Source organism: Moschus berezovskii, chromosome 21 (assembly GCF_049115385.1).
Source record: "Moschus berezovskii isolate FMDL1 chromosome 21, NW_MosBer_1.0, whole genome shotgun sequence".
Lineage (NCBI taxonomy): Eukaryota > Metazoa > Chordata > Mammalia > Artiodactyla > Moschidae > Moschus > Moschus berezovskii.
Window position 1 is genome coordinate 45,009,028 of NC_142480.1, and position 24,538 is coordinate 45,033,565.

The 24,538-nt window shown below is 39.3% G+C and overlaps 1 protein-coding gene across 1 annotated transcript in view; it reads right to left on the minus strand.

Moving 5' to 3' along the window:
• HDGFL3 (HDGF like 3) overlaps nt 1-24,538 on the minus strand; it is a 76,498-nt gene that overhangs the window by 29,972 nt on the left and 21,988 nt on the right. The window lies entirely within an intron of this gene.

The window sequence follows — 24,538 nt, forward strand, 5'->3', positions numbered from 1 at the left end:
TGCTATTTTCAATAAAAATTTCAAAATAAAATTACTCTAATAAAAATCCCAGTCATTTTTCTTTTCCCTGAACCTTATAAAATGATTCAAGAGGTCATATTGACACATCATATGGAGAGTAACTCTGTGAACCGATGGTAACCATTATAGCAACACATAATCAGGAGCCAAAACTACGCACTTCCTTCAGCTCAATAGAATTACACTTGGGAATCTGTCCTTGTGAAGTAATTCAAGAGAATAACAAAGAAACAAAAAAGATGCACTTTGGGGGGATAGCAACAAATTTTTACACACACACACACACACACTTCCTAGAAACATAAACATTACAAAATAGGAGAACTATGGGAAATTAACAAAATATTCAGTCAGTTCAGTTCAGTCGCTCAGTCGTATCCGACTCTCCGCGACCCCATGAATCACAGCACGCCAGGCCTCCCTGTCCATCACCAACTCCCGGAGTTCACTCAAACTCACGTCCACAGAGTTGGTGATGCCATCCAGCCATCTCATCCTCTGTCGTCCCCTTCTCCTCCCGCCCCCAACCTTTCCCAGCATCAGTCTTTTCCAGTGAGTCAACTCGTCGCATGAGGTGACCAAAGTATTGCAGTTTCAGCTTCAGCATCAGTCCTTCCAATGAACACCTAGGATTGATCTCCTCTAGAATGGACTGGTTGGATCTCCTTGCAGTACATGGAACTCTCAAGAGTCTTCTCCAACACCGCAGTTCAAAAGCATCAATTCTTCGGCGCTCAGCTTTCTTCACAGTCCAACTCTCACATCCATACATGACCACGGGAAAAACCACTCTTGCCTAGACTACTACAAGTCTCTCCCCACAAGCTGAAGTTGGAACCATGTTTTTAAAAGCATATTCAATTGCGTCAAATCCTTTAACAGCTTCTCAGAGCTGTGCACCTGAAACCTCTGGGACTTTTTAGAAGTAAAGATCATCAGCCTTCCCCAGATCCATCAATTCAGACATACAGCTGAGTTTGAAAACTTTTAACAGGATAGAGTCCAAACCCTTTAGAATGCTACATATAGACTCATCATTTCCTAGAATGTTTCAAGAAATGGTCCTTGACTTCTAAATCTCCATCTGCAGCCCCCACTTTTCTTTTGAACTCCAGGCTTGAAATTATAAATACCTTCAAACCATTTTCATTTATAGGTCCTACAAGCAGCTTAAAACGAAGACAAGGCTATGAGTAGGAGAAAGACATACTTGTAGTTTATAGAGCAAGGAAAATGGTCTGGTATCCAGTGTCTTGAAGAAATCTAAGGCCTTCTTAACTAACATATGGCAACAACCTGAAGATTACTACACATCACAAATTCATCTCTGAACTGAACGAACCATGTGTCACAGAACAAATGTTCTGGCGTACTGAGAGAAGATGGACTTTGAGTCTAGAAACTTGTAATTAAGTCTGGCTTCTGACTTAAACTGATATAGAAAACATCACTTAATATTAGACTTTCACATCTGCAAAATGAGATGGTTGTACTAGTTAACCTCTAGGTTTCCTTCAAGTCCTGAAATCCCACGCCTTGTCGAGAACTGAACTAATTTTCTCTGAATTTGTTTTGTTTCCTGTCTTATGGATTGGCATACTCAGTTACCAATCACAATGTTCAGTTTTTCACCAACTTCTCCAATTTGGCTCCTAAAATGTCTCCAAATTGAATACCATTCCCATTACTAAATTTAGTTCCCTAAAAAAGTTCTCATGATCTTTTGACAAGGCCATAGCAGCCTTTCAAATTATCTCCTTGTCTCTTAGGCTTGCCCGTTACCTACTATACAGTGTTGGTTGCTAAACTGTGTCTGATTCTTTGTGACCCCATGGACTGTAGTCCGCCAGGCTCCTCTGTCTATAGAGTTCTCCAGGGAAGAATACTGGAGTAGGTTGCCATTCCCTTCTCCAGGGGATTTTCCTGACCTAGGGATCGAATCTGGGTCTCCTGCATTACCGGCAGATTCTTTACCATCTGAGCCACTAAGGAAGCCCACTTACTATACAACTTCTGTGTAAACCTTGTATATGTTACATTTAATACACTACTGTGTAAGGACAATTTAAAATGAATAATTTCATTCTGAATAAAACTCAATATATTTTCAGTTATACACACACACATTATTGTGGTAAAAAAGACCTAACATAAAATTTTCCATATTACCCATTTTAAAACTTATAGTTCAGTAACGTTAAGAATATTCACACTGTTATGATACAGATCTTCAGAAAGTGGACATATTTTAAATAAACAAAAAATCGAAATTAATATGGAAATGCATATGTTTATGGATGTGGGAGGCACTGAATTGCTAGCTGACAAAACACTATCACATCAGGTTTTTTTTTCCACTCCTGTGAGAAAACTGAAAGTGAATCTTTTTAAAAAATCTTTTAAAACTTTTCTTTCACATAAGACATAACTTGTGATCGAACTCTTCCTCTGTTGTAATGTTATGTAACTAACATCTACTGTAGAAGCTACAAACTGATGGCTCTTAGGCCCATGTCTAGTCTGAAGAAATGCTTTGTTTGGCTCATACAGTGTTTTAAAAAAACTGAATTAGCTATCAACACTTTAATACTGGAAGATTCATTATTAAAATCCAGATTAATAGCTTCTGGGGAAAAATACTGAAGATAGGGCTGAGCAACACTAGGCCTGATTCCCACAAGGCAACATTCAGCTGAAGATGATCGATAGCTGCTTGCAGACAAGGTCTGCTCTCTAAGGTGTAACCTGCCTACTTTTCTCCAGGTGATGCTGTAGATGCTTGCTTCCCTTACTGACACGACTTGCTTGGCCTCTTTGAATATCTGAGTTCATGCCTCCTGTGATAAACAGTGTCAAGACAGAGGCTTTACCATCACTCTGGTTCCCTCAAAAAGGCGTTAAATGTTGACATGCACTCACTGTATTTTATTGAGAGTCTTGTTCTGAAAATCACGCTTAAGTGGATATACCTTCTTGATCCAATTAAAGAGTGCACCTCCAAGGCACCAGTTTTTGTGTCTGTTTTGGCTTCTAGAGTGAATACTCAGTGGCAACAGAACTTCATCTTCAGTTGTTGTTGTTTAGTCACTAAGTTGTGTCTGACTCTTTGCAACCCCACAGACATAGCATGCCAGGCTTCCTTGTCCTTCACCATCTCCTGGAGTTTACTCAAACTGATGTCCATTGAGTCAGTGATGCCATCCAACTGTCTCGTCCTCTGTCGCCCCCTTCTCCTCCTGCCCTCAATCCTACCCAGCATCAGGGTTTTTCTCAATGAGTTGGCTCTTCACATTAGGTGGCCAAAGTACTGGAGCTTCTGCTTTTCTACTGTTTCTGCTTTTCTGAATTTTATTTTCACTTTTATTTCTAGTTCTTGGCTATGTTCGGTTCTGATTCTGGTTTGCACACAGCCAGTGTGTTATTCCCCATAATAGGAGGATGGGGATCTAGTTTCTTTGGGGTATGACAGGGCAAATAATCTGGTACAACAGTCTTCTGGTATGTAGAAGAATAAGTCCTGCTTTTACTGGAAAGAAGAAAAGCCCTTTGAGATCCACATCAGTTAGTGTATGAATTTAGTGCGACCTTTAACCTGCAGCTGAAGCTGTAGACCTGAAGCTGAGGCCTCTGTGTGTGTCTATGCTCGAAAGAGTGTTTATCCTTCTTTGCATGAGTTTGAAAGATTTTCCTTTTTCTAGGAAGGGTATTAACAAATTAGATATAAATTTCTTAAAACGAAAGAGTTCTGTTTTTATTGAGTTATAGATACTAATAAGATTACAAAAATCTAATATAAAGGAACACAACAATCCTCAAGAAGTTAAAAAAGTGAACGTAGAGTACTTCTTGTTATTGTTCTTTGTTTGTCTGCTCTGCTCACTGAAGAGATACTTCGGGGAGGTCAGGCAGAAACTGAGACTCTGTCCCTTGGGCCCGAGGAGGTGGGGTCTGGAGGGAGGGGCTTCAGGTTTCCTAGGAAACTTGTTCTCAGAGTCTCATCCCTGGGCCCTCGCCATCAATACCACCTGGGGACTCATCAGAAATTCGACTTCTCAGTCCACAACCCAGGCCAACTGACTCAGACACCTTGGTCACAGTGCTTTACACATTTACCCAAGAGAAACGAAAGTGAAATGAAAGAGAAAGAGAAATTCAAGTTCACACAAAGATTTGAATAAGGATCTATACGGCAGCTTTACTCAGAATGGTGAAAATCTGGAATAGTGCAGATATCCATCAACATGAGAATGGTTAAACAAATCGTAGTATATTCTTATAAGAGAGTACTATTCTGTAATAAAAAGTACTAATCATACAATAACATGGATGAATCTCAAAAACATTATTGTAAATGACAGAAACGTACATAAAAGAATAATACTGGAATACTGCATAAATAGAATATTACATGACTCCATTTACATGAATTTTCAGAAAAGAAAAAGCTAGTTTATGATAAAAAAAAAAACCTAAAAACCCCAAACAGTGATTACCTCTTGGGGAAGGTGGGAGTGGTGTGACTGATGGAAACAGGCATAAGAGAATTTTCTGGGGGGATGTTGCATTTCATAGCTTGATAGGGGTTTGGGTTTTACAGGTGTATAAATCTGTTGTATTGCATCAAATGGAACACTTAAGATTTATGCATTTCACTGTAAGTGACTTTTCATCACAAAAATGTAAATAAAAATTAAATCCTAGTTAATTACAATGCATGCTAAAGGCAATGGCAAGCCAATCCAGTACTCTTGCCTAGAAGCATGGAGAGAAGAGCCTGGTAGGCTGCAGTCCATGGGGTCACTACTAGTCGGACACGACTGAATGACTTCACTTTCACTTTCACACATTGGAGAAGGAAATGGCAACCCACTCCAGTGTTCTTGACTGGAAAATCCCAGGGACGGCGGAGCCTGGTCGGCTGCCATCTATGGGGTCGCAAAGTCGGACACGACTGAAGCGACTTAGCAGCAGCAAAGTATTTAGGAATAAAACATAATAATGTACACAAATTAATTTAAAATATATAAAAGTATGATAAACAGGTGATGGATGGATAGAAATATTTTAAAATAAAATGTTCAATGTAGATTCCAGGTGGTGGAGGTATGATGCCCACATTTTCTATCAACATTCTTTATATTTCAAAAATTTCGTAATAATATTTTGGTAAAAAGAGGAGGAGAGAAGAGAGAGGATAACAAAGGTATAACAAGTTGGTTAAAACCTTGTTTATAAAATATGATCAAATAATATTGTTTGGTCCATACTATTTCTGTCCTTTATCGAGCCCATCTTTGCATGAAATGTTCCCTTGGAATCTCTAATTTTCTTGAAGAGATCTCGTTTTTCCTATTCTGTTGTTTTCCTCTATTTCTTTGCATTGATCACTGAGGAAGGCTTTCTTATCTTTCCTTGTTATTCTTTGGAACTCTGCATTCAGATGCTTATATCTTTCCTTTTCTCCTTTGCTTTTCGCTTCTCTTCTTTTCACAGCTATTTGTAAGGCCTCCTCAGATAGCCATTTTGCTTTTTTGCATTTCTTTTCCATGGGGATGGTCTTGGTCCCTGTCTCCTGTACAATGTCATCAACCTCCGTCCATAGTTCATCAGGCACTCTATCTATCAGATCTAGTCCCTTAAATCTATTCTTCACTTCCACTGTATAATCATAAGGGATTTGATTTAGGTCATATCTGAATGGTCTAGTGGTTTTCCCTACTTTCTTCAATTTAAGTCTGAATTTGGCAATAAGGAGTTCATGACCTGAGCCACAGTCAGCTCCTGGTCTTGTTTTTGTTAACTGTATACAGCTTCTCCATCTTTGGTTGCAAAGAATATAATCAATCTGATTTCGGTGTTGACCATCTGGTGATGTCCATGTGTAGAGTCTTCTCTTGTGTTGTTGGAAGAGGGTGTTTGCTATGACCGGTGCATTCTCTTGGCAAAACTCTATTAGCCTTTGCCCTGCTTCATTCCGTGCTCCAAGGCCAAATTTGCCTGTTACTCCAGGTGTTTCTTGACTTCCTACTTTTGCATTCCAGTCCCCTATAATGAAAAGGACATCTTTTTTGGGTGTTAGTTCTAAAAGGTCTTGTAGGTCTTCATAGAACCATTCAACTTTGGCTTCTTCAGCATTACTGGTTGGGGCATAGGCCTGGATTACTGTAATACTGAATGGTTTGCCTTGGAAACGAGAGAAATCATTCTGTCGTTTTTAAGATTGCATCCAAGTACTGCATTTTGGACTCTTTTGTTGACCATGATGGCTACTCCATTTCTTCTAAGGGATTCCTGCCCACAGTAGTAGGTATAATGGTCATCTGAGTTAAATTCACCCATTCCAGAAATGGTATGGACCTAACAGAAGCAGAAGGTATTAAGAAGAGGTGGCAAGAATACACAGAAGAACTGTACAAAAAAGATCTTCATGACCAGATAATCACAATAACGTGATCACTGACCTAGAGCCAGACATCTTGGAATGTGAAGTCAAGTGGGCCTTAGAAAGCATCACTATGAACAAAGCTAGTGGAGGTGATGGAATTCCAATTGAGCTATTTCAAATCTTGAAAGATGATGCTGTAAAAGTGCTGCACTCAATATGCCAGCAAATTTGGACAACTCAGCAGTGGCCACAGGACTGGAAAAGGTCAGTCTTCATTCCAATCCCAAAGAAAGGCAATGCCAAAGAATGGCAATGCCAAAGAATGTTCAAACTACCACACAATTGCACTCATCTCACACGCTAGTAAAGTCATGCTCAAAATTCTCCAAGCCTGGCTTCAGCAATATGTGAATCGTGAACTCCCAAATGTTCATGCAGGTTTTAGAAAAGGCAGAGGCACCAGAGATCAAATTGCCAACATCTGCTGGATCATGGAGAAAGCAAGAGAGTTCCAGAAAACCATCTATTTCTGCTTCATTGACTATGCCAAAGCCTTTGACTGTGTGGATCACAATAAACTGTGGAACATTCTGAAAGAGATGGGAACCCCAGACCACCTGACCTGCCTCTTGAGAAACCTGTATGCAGGTCAGGAAGCAACAGTCAGAATTGGACTTGGAACAACAGACTGGTTTCAAATAGGAAAAGGAGTACGTCAAGGCTGTATATTGTCACCCTGCTTATTTAACTTATATGCAGAGTACATCATGAGGAACGCTGGGCTGGAAGAAGCACAAGCTGGAATCAAGATTGCTGGGAGAAATATCAATAACCGCAGATATGCAGATGACACCACCCTTATGGCAGAAAGTGAAGAGGAACTCAAAAGCCTCTTGATGAAAGTGAAAGAGGAGAGTGAAAAGGTTGGCTTGAAGCTCAGCATTCAGAAAACGAAGATCATGGCATTTGGTCCCATCACTTCATGGGAAATAGATGGGGAAACAGTGGAAACAGTGTCAGACTTTGTATTTTTGGGCTCCAAAATCACTTTGGATGCTGATTGCAGCCATGAAATTAAAAGACGCTTACTCCTTGGAAGGAAAGTTATGACCCACCTAGATAGCATATTAAAAAGCAGAGACATTACTTTGCCAACCAAGGTCCGTCTAGTCAAGGCTATGGTTTTTCCAGTGGTCATGTATGGATATGAGAGTTGGACTGTGAAGAAAGCTGATCGCTGAAGAATTGATGCTTTTGAACTGTGGTGCTGGAGAAGACTCTTGAGGGTCCCTTGGACTGCAAGGAGATCCAACCAGTCCATTCTAAAGGAGATCAATCCTGGGTGTTCATTGGAAGGACTGATGCTAAAGCTGAAACTCCAATACTTTGGCCACCTCATGCGACGAGTTGACTCACTGGAAAAGACTCTGATGCTGGGAAGGACTGGGGATGGGAGAAGGGGACGACAGAGAATGAGATGGCTGGACGGCATCACCGACTCGATGGACATGAGTTTGAGTGAACTCCGGGAGTTGGTGATGGACAGTGAGGCCTGGCGTGCTGTGATTCACAGGGTCACAAAGAGTCGGACACGACTGAGCGACTGAACTGAACTGACTGAATATTGTTTGGACAATAAATCAATATGAGACAGGAAACTGCTGCACTTGCTTATATGCCAAGGGTTTTAAAACTGTGTATGTACTTTAGCTAAAAACAATTGAATTTAAAGAAGAAATTTTAATCAAATAATGCCATTTGCAGCTACATGGATGGACCTAGAGATTATCATACTAAATGAAAAACGTCAGGCAGAGAAAGATATCACATGGTATCTCTTAGATGTGGAATCTATAAAACAAAGATAACTTGAGCTTTTAAAAATTTTTTTTAAAAAGAGAAACAGACTACAGACATTGAAAACAAATTTATGGTTACCAAAGGGAGAAAGGTAGGGGAGAGATAAATTAGAATTAGGGATTAACAGATACGCACTACCATATAGAAAATGGATAAATAACAAGGATCTCTTGTACAGCACAGGGAATGACAGTATCCTGTAACCACTTATAATGGGAAAGAATTTGGGAAAGTATACATATCCAAATCATTCTGCTGTACACCTGAAATTAACACAATATCAACTATAATCAACTATATTCCAATTAAAATATTTATATTTTTAAAGTTTTAAAACCCACCAAATTGTCAGAGATTGCATTTCCACCAATGATGTGTCTCTATATCCCTGCATCTTTATTAATAATGGAGAAGATCTATTTATCTTATCTAATCTGCTGTGTGAAAAATGGGGTTTTAATTTGCACTTTCTTAATTACAGATGATGCTCAGTATCCGTTCATATGCTAAAAGTTATTTGTATTATATTTCTATAAACCGCTTATTTATACTCATTTTTCTATTGGGTTGTTGTTTACTTTTGTTATTGATCAGTAAAAGCTCATTTTGTCTATCTATGTCAGTCCTTTTCCTACCATTTGTTATATGTACTTTACCCATTTATCATGTCTTGATTTCATCTGCAACACTTATTTGCTAGCAGAAATTCTTAATTTTTATCTAGTAAAAACTATTAATCATTTCCTTTGTGGCTTATGGGTTTGTATTATGCTTAAAAGGTCTTTGCTATTCCAAGATTACCCCAAAATTCTCCCTTTTTTCTTTTGTGACTTCACCTACTGCAAAAGGATTCCATGAATTATTTTTGTAAGCCAGAAATGTGCCTAACAATGAGTGTAAGAAGTGAACACCCACGCCACATAAACAATTACTAGGACTATAAACTGCTACAAACATTTAAGAAGCTGATATGATTGCATATATTATAAAATGAAAACATACATACCACATGGCCTAACAATTTCACTTTTAGGAACCAATCTATCCTATAGAAATAAGAACATGAGTGAGTATACAAAGATAAACAAACCAACATGTTCACTGAGGTTCTCCTGCCAAAGAAACAACAACTAGCAGGCCATCAATCAGTGTAGGAATGGTTAAGTCAGTTACGGTGCAGTCAGGCTCTGGCACATCCATAGCCAAGATCATATGTGTTGACTTGGAAAGCTAGCAGTATATCAAGGACAAGAGCAAGGAGCATGATGCAGAATAAAAATGGTAACTACATAAAACCATGCATGCATGTGAATGCATATACAAGTGGAGTAAAACATGAGGAAGGGTGCATACCAAACTATCAGTACCAGTTACCTCAATGGAATAGGCATGGTAGGGCTATAAAACTATATTTCTTCTGTAATTAGAAATAAACAAAAATATTTTTAAGAGTAATTCAATAAAAATATTGATGCTCAGAGCATGCACGATCAAGTCTGATTAAAAAAAAATAATTGCAGAATGGAGTTTCTATTAGTAAAGAGCAAATGGACAATTAAACTTCCAGACTCTGCTGTCTACGTCTGCTGAGGATGACTTTTTCTTTAAACAATCAGCCTCTCTGGACCAATGAGAATCTTGTGTGTGTGTTCAGTCGTGTCAGACTGTTTGTGACCCCATGAACTGTAGCCCACCAGGTTCCTCTGTCCATAGGATTTCCCAGGCAAGAATACTGGGGTGGGTTGCCATTTCCTTCTCCAGGGGATCTTCCTGACCCAGGGATTAAACCCAAGTCTCTTTTGTCTCCTGCATTGGCAGGTGGGTTCTTTACCACTAGCACTGCCTGGGAAGCCCCAATGAGAACTTTATCTGATTAGAGATACAGAGGCACCTTTTCCCACTGCAAGGGGGGGCTGGAATGAGTGTCCAGTTTTAAACCTGGCTGAATTTCAAAGGATACTACAACTGCAGAATTTCAGCTGTGCCTTTCCCATTCCCCTAGAAGAGTCTTAGCTGGTCTTCCTCTAGCTCAGTTCAGTTCAGTTCAGTTCAGTCGCTTAGTCGTGTCCGACTCTTTGCGACCCCATGAACCACAGCACGCCAGGCCTCACTGTCCATCACCAACTCCTGGAGTTTACTCAAACTCATGTCCATCGAGTCGGTGATGCCATCCAGCCATCTCATTCTCTGCCGTCCCTGTCTCCTCCTACCCCCAATCCCTCCTAGCATCAGACTCTTCCAGTGAGTCAACTGGTCGCATGAGGTGGCCAAAGTATTGCAGTTTCAGCTTCAGCATAAGTCCTTCCAATGAACACCCAGGATTGATCTCTTTTAGAATGGACTGGTTGGATTTCCTTGCAGTCCAAGGGACTCTCAAGAGTCTTCTCCAGCACCACAGTTCAAAAGCATCAATTCTTTGGCGCTCAGCTTTCTTCGCAGTCCAACTCTCATATCCATACATGACCACTGGAAAAACCATAGCCTTGACTAGACGGACCTTGGTTGGCAAAGTAATGTCTCTGCTTTTTAATATGCTATCTAGGTGGGTCATAACTTTCCTTCCAAGGAGTAAGCGTCTTTTAATTTCATGGCTGCAATCAGCATCCAAAGTGATTTTGGAGCCCCAAAATACAAAGTCTGACACTGTTTCCACTGTTTCCCCATCTATTTCCCATGAAGTGATGGGACCAAATGCCATGATCTTCGTTTTCTGAATGCTGAGCTTCAAGCCAACCTTTTCACTCTCCTCTGTCACTTTCATCAAGAGGCTTTTGAGTTCCTCTTCACTTTCTGCCATAAGGGTGGTGTCATCTGCATATCTGAGGTTATTGATATTTCTCCCAGCAATCTTGATTCCAGCTTGTGCTTCTTCCAGCCCAGCGTTCCTCATAATGTACTCTGCATAGAAGTTAAACAAGCAGGGTGACAATATACAACCTTGATGTACTCCTTTGCCTATTTGGAACCAGTCTGTTGTTCCATGTCCAGTTCTGACCTTTGCTTCCTGACCTGCATACAGGTTTCTCAAGAGGCAGGTCAGGTGGTCTGGGATTCCCATCTCTTTCAGAATGTTCCACAGTTTATTGTGATCCACACAGTCAAAGGCTTTGGCATAGTCAATGAAGCAGAAATAGATGTTTTTCTGGAACTCTCTTGCTTTCTCCATGATCCAGCGGATGTTGGCAATTTGATATCTGGTGCCTCTGCCTTTTCTAAAACCTGCTTGAACACCTGGAAGTTCACGATTCACATATTGCTGAAGCCTAGCTTGGAGAATTTTGAGCATGACTTTACTAGCGTGTGAGATGAGTGCAATTGTGCGGTAGTTTGAGCATTCTTCGGCATTGCCTTTCTTTGGGATTGGAATGAAGACTGACCTTTTCCAGTCCTGTGGCCACTGCTGAGTTGTCCAAATTTGCTGGCATATTGAGTGCAGCACTTTCACAGCATCATCTTTCAGGATTTGAAATAGCTCAATTGGAATTCCATCACCTCCATTAGCTTTGTTCATAGTGATGCTCGCTAAGGCCCACTGGACTTCACATTCCAGGGTGTCTGGTTCCAGGTGAGTGATCACGCCATCGTGATTATCTTGGTCGTGAAGATCTTTTTTGTACAGTTCTTCTGTGTATTCTTGCCACCTCTTCTTAATATCTTCTGCTTCTGTTAGGTCCATACCATTTCTGTCCTTTATCGAGCCCATCTTTGCATGAAATGTTCCCTTGATATCTTTAATTTTCTTGAAAAGATCTCTTGTTTTTCCTATTCTGTTGTTTTCCTCTATTTCTTTGCATTGATCACTGAGGAAGGTTTTCTTATCTCTCCTTGCTATTCTTTGGAACTCTGCATTCAGATGCTTGTATCTTTCCTTTCCTTCTTTGCTTTTCGCTTCTCTTCTTTTCACAGCTATTTGTAAGGCCTCCTCAGAAGTTCCCTTAATTTTAAGCAAAATTTTATACAGAACATTTTAATGGGGAGAGAATTCCCTGTTTTACTCATATCCTCCAAACCCTGTCTTCTCCATCAAAAAAATTAAAAGAAAATCATTTAAAACTAAATTCAGATACCTATGAATCCAATTCACAGTATCTGTACCAATTTGGGCACATCTTTTATTTCTGGTGTCAATTCACTGAGGTTTATGTTGACAACAATAAAATGATACATAATATCTGCTTTTCTCCCTTAAATTCTATTTTATATGATACAAGTCACTGCCATTTCTTGTTTTATTCAAATATGATATCTTCTCAACTTGGGGCTAATTTTTGTCTTCTACTATTTTGTGTTGAATTGGTCTCTTATAAACATTGCTTTATGTTATTGATACAAATGGAGACCTCTTATGTTTGTAATATAATGTCTGGCTTTTTGATGCTTCGGTTTTTTCTCTTCAAGTTTACTTTTATTACATGAATAAATACCTCATTTTTAATTTAAAATACTTCCTATATTTTAAGAACACTATTAAATAATATTTAACCAATAATATTAAGGTGTTATTTATCTAATTTGAAAAAATAAAGAATTTAGTGTTCTCTTATCTCTTCTTCCCTTTCCCAATCTTTATTAATCTTTCCTCCATCTTTTCTCTATTATGTTTTACTATCTGGTCTACATTAGCTACTAATCATTTTTCTTGTTATAGTGACTATAAATGTCCAAGGCAGACATCTTCAATGAAGGAGTAGGAAGAAGGTAAATCACATATCAAACAGGATATGCACTACCTGAGTGTCAGTTTCAGTTGAAGATGCAAGACATAGATAATACATGCAAAATGAGGTGAGCAACCACCATGCCAGACTCACAAAGAATGTGGGCAAAGAACCTTGTAAACTTTAGCTTCAGCACAGTAAGAAAACAAAACAAAACAAAACAAAGAAAGGCTGGAGAAGTCAAGAGAAGAGGTGGAGATTAGGAGAGGATTTTTGGAAAAAGCTTTTTTACCCCAAGTGCCTTGACCTAGGGAAAGAAGTTTCAATAAGACCACTTGGAGACCTTAAGATAAATCTTCTAGAGCTTGGGTGTCACAGAAGACTGGTGTTTGACTCAAGTTTGAGAAAGCCTGAGGAAGACTACAGAACTTCCTGGCGAGCCCCTCTGATGGCAGAATGAAATGGTTGATGACTGCACTGAGACTGGTGAACTCTAAGAGTTCCTTGTGGTAAGAATGCAGGGCTTCCATGGACCTTTAGGTAGAGACAGTATGAGAGATGTCTAAAATCCTATCCAAGAGGGCCATCTGGAGGTGAGGGGACCACATCAGGAAGAAGGCAGAAATGTACCGTGATAAGCCCAGGGTGGAGGGACTGGACTAAGTGAATATTCACAGGCGATATTAATACATTTGCCTATAGCTGATCGCCGAAGAATTGATGCTTTTGAACTGTGGTGTTGGAGAAGACTCTTGAGAGTCCCTTGGACTGCAAGGAGATCCAACCAGTCCATTCTAAAGGAGATCAGTCCTGGGTGTTCATTGGAAAGACTGATGTTAAAGCTGAAGCTCCAGTACTTTGGCCACCTCATGCGAAAATTTGACTCACTGGAAAAGACTCTGATGCTGGGAAAGGTTGAGGGCGGGAGGAGAAGGGTACGAGAGAATGAGATGGCTGGATGGCATCATCGACTCGATGAACATGAGTTTGAGTGACCTCAGGGAGCTGGTGATGGACAGGGAGGCCTGGCGTGCTGTGATTCATGGGGTTGCAAAGAGTTGGACACGACTGAGCGACTGAACTGAACTGATATCAAGAGAAGTGAAGATGAGATAATCCCAGGATTACTGGTGGTAGGCTGCTTCTAAATGTAATCCCCATTTCCTGGTATTCATGGCCTGGTATAATCCCCTCTTTTTGAGTGTGGGCTAGATCTAGTTACTTAGTCCCAATGAATGGAATATGGCACAAGAGATGGGATGTCATTTCCAAGACCATGTTATAAAAGTCAATCACTTCCAGCTTGCTGACTCTTGCCCTCTTGGTTGCTTGCTCTGAGGAAGCTGGCTGCTGTATTTTGAGTTGCTCTCTGGAAAAGCCCACGTGGCAAGGAATCCAGGGATGGCTCTGGCCAACAGCTCATGAAGAAATAAGGCCAATAACTCACAAGGAACTGAAGCCTGCCAACAACTACTGGAATGAGCTTGGAAGCAAATCCACTCCCTAGGCAAGCCTAATGACTGTGATAGATACAGAGGCAGAGGGTCCAGGTAAGTCACGCCTAGATTCCTGATCTACAGAAACTTTAATGTTCACTGTTTTAAACCAGTAAGTTTTGGAGTAATTGGCTAAGTAGCCAAAGGTAAAACAGAATAGCTCTGAAGAAAGCACAAAAGAATTCATGAGCAAAAAGAATCAGCTCTAAAATGTTGCCCAGGCCAGAAAGCACCAACACCTGCTCACAATAATAAGTGTCCTATCACCTTCTACCCTATTTCAATCCTAGAGAGCTGAAGAATGTTGGATAAGCAGTCAGTAATACTAGGTAAGGTCAACAAAATTAGTTGACCCCTCCTCTTACTAGAGTACAGCAACCTTTAGGAGGTACAAGCTTCTTTGGAAGGAAGAAAATAAAGTTTGAAGTTTCAAATAATTATACAGAATTGACCACATTAATTCTTGAATTTAGTCTGCTTCTGTACTAGGACTGCTTTGAGGACTTCTCGTTAGCAAAGAGTGATCATCCAAAGGGACAGGAGCAATGTGAGTATCACAGAATGGGTTGGACACAGAGTAGAGGCAAAATAGTTTAAAAAAAGTGAAATGAGGAACAAAAGAAGAGTAGCTGAATCATACGGTGAAACAACAAAAGTGGGGGCAGGTCAAGATGAGTAATAAATCTAGAAAAATGGTATAGATGATCTTACCTGCATAGCAAAAAGAGACAGACACAGAGAACAAACATGAACCAAGCAGGAAAGGGGGAAGTGAGATGAATCGGGAGAGTGGGATTGACATATACACACAACTATGCATACAACAGATAACTAATGAGAACCTACTGTATAGCACAGGAAACTCTACTGGTGCTCTGAGGTGACCTAAATGGGAAGGAAATTCAAAAAGCAGAGACATATGCACATATATAGCTGATTCTTTTTGCTGTACAGCAGAAACTGACACAGCAGTGTCAAGCAATTATACTTCAATAAAAATAAAACAATGCACTTGAAAAAGAGGAAAAAAAGATGAGAACTAAGTAATGCATGAAGACGAGACAAAAGAAAACCAGCCAGGCCAGAATCCAGCATTTTGTAAATGACAGTTTCCAAACCCACAGGTCTCCACAGTACTCTGAGAAGTTTGCAATACTAATGAGAGTCATGATATCTGCTTCAATTTCATTTTAAAATCACAGACATAATAATCTAAATACTTTCTGTCTACAACTGAACAGTATGAGAGCCCCTTCACATCTACTGAGCGAGTATGTGTAGCAACAGTAGACAAGAGTGTTCACGATTCAAACATTCAGTTAGGTTTACCCCTCAACTGAACACAGCTAGCTGCTTCTGGATTTGATCACTGACCTGTTCTAATTTTTGTTTTTAGTATCACATTATTTAGTTTATATCCCCAAAATGGTTGGTTAAGACAGCAAAAAAAATATGGATGTTGAAACAGAATTTAGTGAAGAGCACAAAGTGATAATAATCTTATGTTTATTTCAAAATTATCTTTATTCTATCTGAAAACTGAATTTATCTGATCAATATCAAGGTTCTCCATCTGAACCAGTATCGAAGAGGGGAAAAAAAAATGACAGTATTTTATTTTAAAAAAATAATTAGATGATCATTTTGGTGACTATCTTTTCATGTGTTTTATATACATGCACATATATTTTGGGCTCCCCTGGTGGCTCAGATGGTAAAGAATCTGCCTGCAATGCAGGGGAGACCCAGGATTGATCCCTTGGTCGGGAAGATCCCCTGGAGAAGGGAATGGCTACTCACTCCAGTATTCTTGCCTGGAAAATCCCATGGACAGAGGAGCCTGGTGGGCTACTGTCCATGTGTTCGCAAATAGTTGGACATGACTGAGTGACTAACGCTTTCACTTTTCACATATATTTTACATAAATGGGATATGTCACAAAAGCTGTTTTATCATGGAGATCCTTTCTTTCTTTTAAACAGAGATGTGTATGTGTGTTAGTTTATTGAGTGGTAGGTAAGCAGAAGTTGACCTCTACAACTCCCTGAGATCTACTTATCCCCAGGTCATAATTACAGTTGGAACCTCCATATCCATGGTTCCTCATCTGCTGATTCAGTCAACCAAGGAATGAAAATTATTTGAGAAAAAAAAAATCCAGAAAATTCCAAAAAGTAAAACCTGAATTTGCCAAATGCTGCTAATTATACAATATTTACATTATATTAGGTATTACTAGTAAGCTAGAGATGATTTTAAATGTATGGGAGGGTGTGTGGGTTTTCTATAAAGGACTTGGGTGTCCACAGATTTTGGTATCTTTGGGGGTACTGGAACCAATCCCCCTGAGAGTCTTGAGGCATGATTATTCATAGCAAAGTATGCCTTTCTCCATGTTCATATACAAATATTTTATACATAGGCAGAAGTGTTTTTTTGGGGGGGGGCCTGCTATGTTTCACTCACACATGCACACCAAATGAATATTTTATCAAAATTCTCTGCATTATTAAAAGTCCTTGAAGTCAACTGGCATAGATTTAACTCATTTATTTTTAATGACTGCATAATAATCCAGTGACTAGATAACCTATAATTTATCCAACTTTTCCTGAGGAATGGGTATTTACCTTATTTTTAGCACTTTTGCCCTTAAAAAAAGGCTAGAATAAACATACTTAAGATTTTTATGCACCGGTGCTTCTATTTCATGAGACAGATTTCCAGAAAAGAGACTGCTGGATCATATAGTAGAGGTATTTTTCATTTTAATAGATATTGAGACTGCTTTCAAAAAGGGCTATAATAATTCACATTTCCACCAACGTATAAAAACGACCTCCCTTCCAATCTCTGACAGCATTAGGTACTATTGCTCTTTTAAATTTGCATTTCCCTGATTAATGGTAAGGTTAAGCATCTTTTCATAGGTTTACTGGCTATTAGGATTTGCCCTTCAGCGATTTGCCTATTCATATCATTTTTGCATTTCTCTATAGGGTTCTGTCTTTTTACTATTCATCTGTAATATATTAACCTGATATCTATAATTTCTACTGCAAATATATTTCTCCATTATAGAACACATTTATTGAAATGTTTTCTTCTCTTCTCAGGACACTACACTCTCCTGGTATTTTTTTCCTCTCTCACCATCCACTTCTTTTCACAGCTCCTCTTCTCAACCTACACTTACTCCCTTGGTGATTTCATCCAACTCCATGAAAGCCATCGATACACTGATGAGTCTCATATTTCTAACCCCAAACTCCAGACCTCCCTTTTGAGTGTCAAACTCACATACTCCGGTCTCTCATAGGCATTTCAAGTTTAATAGGTCTAAAACCAAACTCTTAATCTCATGGCCCAACCCATTTATCTTTCAGTATGCTTGATGCAAGTTAATGATATCACTGTTCAACCAGCTACTCCTATTAGGAAACTGGAAGTCATTACTGATTTACTTCTCTCCCATTCAGATATATCTCATTAAACACTAATTCCTTTCCATTATACACCCTCAAATATATCACCAAACTTATCATTTCTTCCTGTATTCACTTCTGTCCCCTCTGGTCTACTCTGCTATCATCTAATGCCTAAACTTCTACAAAAGGCTCCTAACTGGGCCCTTTGCATCCACATCCCTACCCTCTGCCTCTGCTCCCAACAGTGGATCCTGAACATAAGTCAGATCATGTTATTCTGCTCAAAACACTCCAATGACTTTCACTATTTTTAAAAATTCTAAACTCATTGCTGAAGCTCTAAGAACGCTGGTATGAATTTTGTCAACCTCCTTGAACTCATCTCCTGCGTTTCTGCCCCTGGTCCTAGCTCATTCCTTATTAGCCGCATTTGTCTTCTGGCTCTTCCCTGAACATGCCAAGTGTATTCCAACTTCTACCCCCAGAGAGCTGTACGACTTCCTCCTCTAGAAATTCTGACTCTGCTCAAATGTCACATTTTCAGAAAACCCTTCCTTGATTGTGCAGAAACACACACCCACACGGCAGCACATCATATGCTCTCCTCTTTCCTTGCTTCATCTTTTCCCGAATCTCTTACAGTTACATTAAACTACAGACTGCTGTGCTTGCCTGCTTATTCTTTGTCTGTTCAGCTCTAAACTAAAACATAAGCTTTATGAGGACAGAAAATGCATCCTCGTTCACTCCTAAATCCCTGGCTCCCAAAACACTGCCTGGCACACGGCAGGAATTCAGTAAAAATTTTTTTCCACTAATGGGTAAATGTTGCTTTATTATTTTTTTGACACTGATAATTACAAAGCTAGCCTAATTACATTTAAAGGAACCAATATATAGCTAGCTATAGTTCATTTATTTTTAATGCTTAATATTTTTACATCAATATGCCACAATTTAATTTTCCATTCTCTAGCAAGGACATCAGGGTTATTTCCAAATTTATTTTGCTATTATGAATCAGGCTGGTGTGAATATTCTTCTACACATCTTCCAGTACACATATGTGAGTTTCTGTAGGACTACAGATGCTGAGTCAGAAAGTTGCAAGATTCAACTACACAACATAAAGCTAATTTGTTTTCCAAAGTGATTGACGAATTTATACTCCTTTAGTGGTGTATAAGAATTCCTATTAGGATAAACAAGGTCTTACTGCATAGCACAGGGAACTATATCCAATCACCTGGGAATAAACCATATGGAAAAGAATTTTTAAAAAGTACATGTATATGTGTATAACAGAGTCACTTTGCTGCACAGCAGAGATTGGCACAACTTTGTAAACCAACCATACCTATTCAGTTCAGTCGCTCAGTCATGTCCAAGTCTCTGCGACCCCATGAATCACAGCACGCCAGGCCTCCCTGTCCATCACCAACTCCCAGAGTTCACTCAAACTCATGTCCACAGAGTCGGTGATGCCATCCAGCCATCTCATTCTCTGTCATCCCCTTCTCATCCCGCCCCCAACCTTTCCCAGCATCAGAGTCTTTTCCAGTGAGTCAACTCGTCGCATGAGGTGGCCAATCCTGGGTGTTCATTGGAAGGACTGATGCTAAAACTGAAACTGCAATACTTTGGCCACCATACCTATTATTATATATTAAAAAAAAGTCATGGAGTCTAATAAAACACAGATAATGACAAAAAAAAAATTCTTGTTGATCCACACCCCCTCCAATATATGATGTTGGAAAATCTCTTTAATTTTTGGCAAACATTATTACCTTGCTAATTAGTAAAAAGGTTGAACATTTTTTATGATATTTACAAGGCCTTATTTATGTATTTCTTATATGAAATGGCTATTCATGTCTTTTTGCCTATTTTTCTATCCAGCTATTTGTCTTTTTCTTATTGATCCATTCTATACATTAGAGCGTTTTTGGTTCTGTGTTTAGCAAGCAACTTCCTCCAGGTTGCAGCTTATACTCAAGTTCACTAAAGGATTTTTGAATTGAACAGAAGCAGTTGATTTTAATGTACTAAAATTTATCAATTTTTCCTTCCAAGGCTAGTTTTTTCTATGTTGTCACAGAAAATTCTTCCGTATCCCAGGGAAATAAAAACTGTATATTCCTCTCATATGTTCTAAAAACATTTTCACACTTCTATCTATGTGGAAATGATTTTTGTACACAGTGTCAAATAGGGACCCAACTTCACATGGATCCTATATAATTAACTCATGTGGATAACTAATGCTGCTGCTGCTAAGTCACTTCAGTCGTGTCTGACTCTGTGTGACCCCATAGATGGAAGCCCCCCACCTGGCTCCCCGTCCCTGGGATTCTCCAGGCAAGAACACTGGAGTGGGTTGCCATTTCCTTCTCCAATGTGTGAAAGTGAAAAGTGAAAGTGAAGTTGCTCAGTCGTGTCCAACCCATAGCGACCCCAGGGACTGCAGCCTACCAGGCTCCTCCATCCATGGGATTTTCTAGGCAAGAGTCCTGGAGTGGCTTGCCATTGCCTTCTCCGTAACTAGCATTGTTTAAAAGTACTCTCCATGTTCCTCCTTCCCCACCTGCAATGCCACCCTTGTCACAGCATGATTCCATACATCTGGACCAGTTTCTGGGTAACCATTCTGTTCTACTAGTCAATACAACTCTCACTGAGGCAAAAACACTGTCTTAATTTACTATTAATTACTATTTGAGCAAGTCTACAGTTTGATATTTGACAGGATAAGTTCCACCATCTTATTCTGACTGTTCAGAAATGTCTTATCTTGTCAGAAATATCTGCCCTTCCTCATACATTTTAAAGGACAACAACAAAATGAAAACATAATTTAAAAACAAACACTCATTTACAACAGCAACAAAAAGTGTAAGTTACTTCAGCGAATTATAAATAATTTTAAAACATTTAAGAAAGCCCACATAAATGAAGAAATAGACCACATTCATGTATTTAGTTCAGTTCAGTCAGTCATGTCCGACTCTTTGCGACCCCATGAATCACAGCACGCCAGGCCTCCCTGTCCATCACCAACTCCCGGAGTTCACTCAAACTCATGTCCATCGAGTCGGTGATGCCATCCAGCCATCTCATTCTCTGTTATCCCCGTCTCCCCTCCCAGCATCAGTTTTTTCCAATGAGTCAACTCATCGCATGAGGTGGCCAAAGTATTGGACTTTCAGCTTTAGCATCAGTCCCTCCAATGAACACCCAGGATTGATCTCCTTTAGAATGGACTGGTTGAATCTCCTTGCAGTCCAAGGGACTCTCAAGAGTCTTCTCCAGCACCACAGTTCAAAAGCATCAATTCTTCGGCGATCAGCTTTCTTCACAGTCCAACTCTCACATCCATACATGACCACGGGAAAAACCATAGCCTTGACTAGACAGACCTTTGTTGGCAAAGTAATGTCTCTGATTTTAGAAACCTTAATATTATAAGATGAAGATTTTTCCCATATTAGACCATAAATACAATTCAAATTCAATAAAGATCCTATCATAGTTTATTGTGTATTGTGACAAGCTAATATACTGTTTTCCCCTCACTCCTTGATAGGAAGCATACAGAATTATAAATTTAATATAAGATATAAAACTGTTACCCAAAATATGTAGTATAATCTAAAATGCAATCAGCCTTATCTATTTTCAATGTTCAGTTCAGTTCAGTTCAGTCACTAGTCGTGTCCGACTCTCTGCGACCCCATGAATCACAGCACGCCAGGCCTCCCTGTCTATCGCCAACTCTCGGAGTTCACTCAAACTCATGTCCACAGAGTCGGTGATGCCATCCAGCCATCTCATTCTCTGTCGTCCCCTTCTCCTCCCGCCCCCAACCTTTCCCAGCATCAGAGTCTTTTCCAGTGAGTCAACTCGTCGCATGAGGTGGCCAAAGTGTTGGAATTTCAGCTTTAGCATCAGTCCTTCCAATGAACACCCAGGATTGATCTCCTTTAGAATGGACTGGTTGGATCTCCTTGCAGTCCAAGGAACTCTCAAGAGTCTTCTCCAGCACCACAGCTCAAAAGCATCAATTCTTCGGCACTCAGCTTTCTTCACAGTCCAACTCTAACATCCATACATGACCACGGGAAAAACCATAGCCTTGACTAGACGGACCTTTGTTGGCAAAGTAATGTCTCTGCTTTTTAATATACTATTAAGGTTAGTCATAACTTTCCTTCCAAGGAGTAAGCGTCTTTTAATTTCATGGCTGCAATCAGCATCTGCAGTGATTTTGGAGCCCAAAAAAATAAAGTCTGACACTGTTTACACTGTTTCCCCATCTATTTCCCATGAAGTGATGGGACCAGATGCCATGATCTTCGTTTTCTGAATGTTGAGCTTCAAGCCAACCTTTTCACTCTCCTCTTTCACTTTCATCAAGAGGCTTTTGAGTTCCTCTTCACTTTCTGCCATAAGAGTGGTGTCATCTGCATATCTGAGGTTATTAATATTTCTCTCGGCAATCTTGATTCTAGCTTGTGCTTCTTCCAGCCCAGCGTTCCTCATGATGTACTCTGCATATAAGTTAAATAAGCAGGGTGACAATATACAGCCTTGACGTACTCCTTTTCCTATTTGGAACCAGTCTGTTGTTCCATGTACAGTTCTGACTGTTGCTTCCTGACCTGCATACAGGTTTCTCAAGAGGCAGGTCAGGTGGTCTGGTATTTTCATCTCTTTCAGAATGTTCCACAGTTTATTGTGATCCACACAGTCAAAGGCTTTGGCATAGTCAATGAAGCAGAAATAGATGGTTTTCTGGAATTCTCTTACTTTCTCCATTATCCAGCGGATGTTGGCAATTTGATCTCTGGTGCCTCTGCCTTTTCTAAAACCTGCCTGAACATCTGGGAGTTCACGGTTCACATATTGCTGAAGCCTGGCTTGGAGAATTTTGAGCATGACTTTACTAGCATGTGAGATGAGTTAGGTCTTTTTAAATTAAAATCTAGAAAATTTCCTTTATTATACTTCAGATAATTAATTTTGAACTACCTGTCCTGTCTTCTAGGGTTCATGTTGTTGGCAAGCTGATGCTCTCTGAAACATACTTGTGTTTATCATAATCTCTTCCCTTCCATTTGTCTCTAAACATTTATTTTGCATTCTAGATGTGCTCTTCAAAGACTCTCTTCTATTACTAATTAATGGATGCTATTTGTTATCTAAGGTGTTTATTCTCTACCGTGGCCATTCTTACTTAATACAATGTTTACATCCTTGTCTTGTCAGGATGTTCTTTACTGAAAAAAAAAAAAAAAAGTTTAAAGAACACAGATGTGTTATAGCGCCATAAAATCTTTGGATAATCATAAAGCATAGCATAATAAGACTTTTAAAAAGCCAGAGAGAAAGGGAAGAAACAGCATAAAGGCTGGAAAAAGCAAATACTCTTTGCATACTTTCAAATTTAGGATAGCAGTAATTATCCCAAACGGCTCTGAAGACAAGGACCTATGCCCCAGACTTGCTGATATCAGACAAAAGGTGAACATCACAGAAGCAAAATACAAGTATGATAATTCATGAAGTGACCCAGAAATTTAACCTATAAGCAGTATTAATAATATTCTAAGCATTTAGAACCATCTGCTAAATGCATCCAATTGTAATTCATCTCTTTTTAAGGATAAAGATGTGTGTTCTGTTTTTCTGCCAAAAGCATGAATCTACCAAAAAGAAAAACCGAAAATTGTAATAAGTATGTTCCTGACAGGGTTGCTAAACGAATATTTAATAATATAAAGTAGACACTAGGAAGAAAACACCAAAAATTCCACAGGATAATTTTCTCAGAGATTCCTTCCTTTAGTTTATGTCTCAGGGATGAAATTCATCACTTGAAAATTCAAGTAGTTCTATGCATCAAACAAAATTAAATCACACAATAGTCTTAAACACAATCAGTTTTTGACAAATAAAGGTGGGAGCTTAGCTAAACCACCCTGACTGTCTCATCTATGCAAAATCTTATTTAAACATCTAAATAATCAGTCACAGGCATCTTCCCAATACGACATCTCACTTTCCTTGTTCTCAGTTACACCCAACTCCTCATGTAAGGCTTGACCTGGGCAAACTTGTGCTCTGCCTTCATTCTCACCTTGCCATCTTTCCGATACGATCTCAGGGACCCCAGGACCTCATATTTCACTGCTCCTGTCCTCCCCAATATGCTGCATATGGATGTCTATAAACATTCACTGTCCCAGGACGATCTTTTCAGAGTCCTTTTCTTTGCTTTATTTTTAAATAAATTACACCAAGTACAATCATCAAGAGAGTGAAAAGGGAGTCCACATAATGGGAAAAAATATTTGCAAATCATGTATCTGATAAGCAGTTAATAATATTTAGAATATATAAAGAACTCTTACAACTTGGTAACAAAAAACCCACAAATAACCCAAATTAAAAATGGGCAAATGACTGTGAGATATATTTCTCCAAAGATACACAAATTGCCAATAGAGCACAAGAAAATATTCTCAACCTAACTAATCATTAAAGAAATACAAATTGAAATCACAATGAGGTATCACTTCATATCCATTAGGTTGCCTACTTTCAAAAAACAAAAAAAAACCCAAACCTAGAAAATAAAGTGTTGGCAAAGATACAGAGAAACTGGAACCCCTGTGCACTGCTGTTGG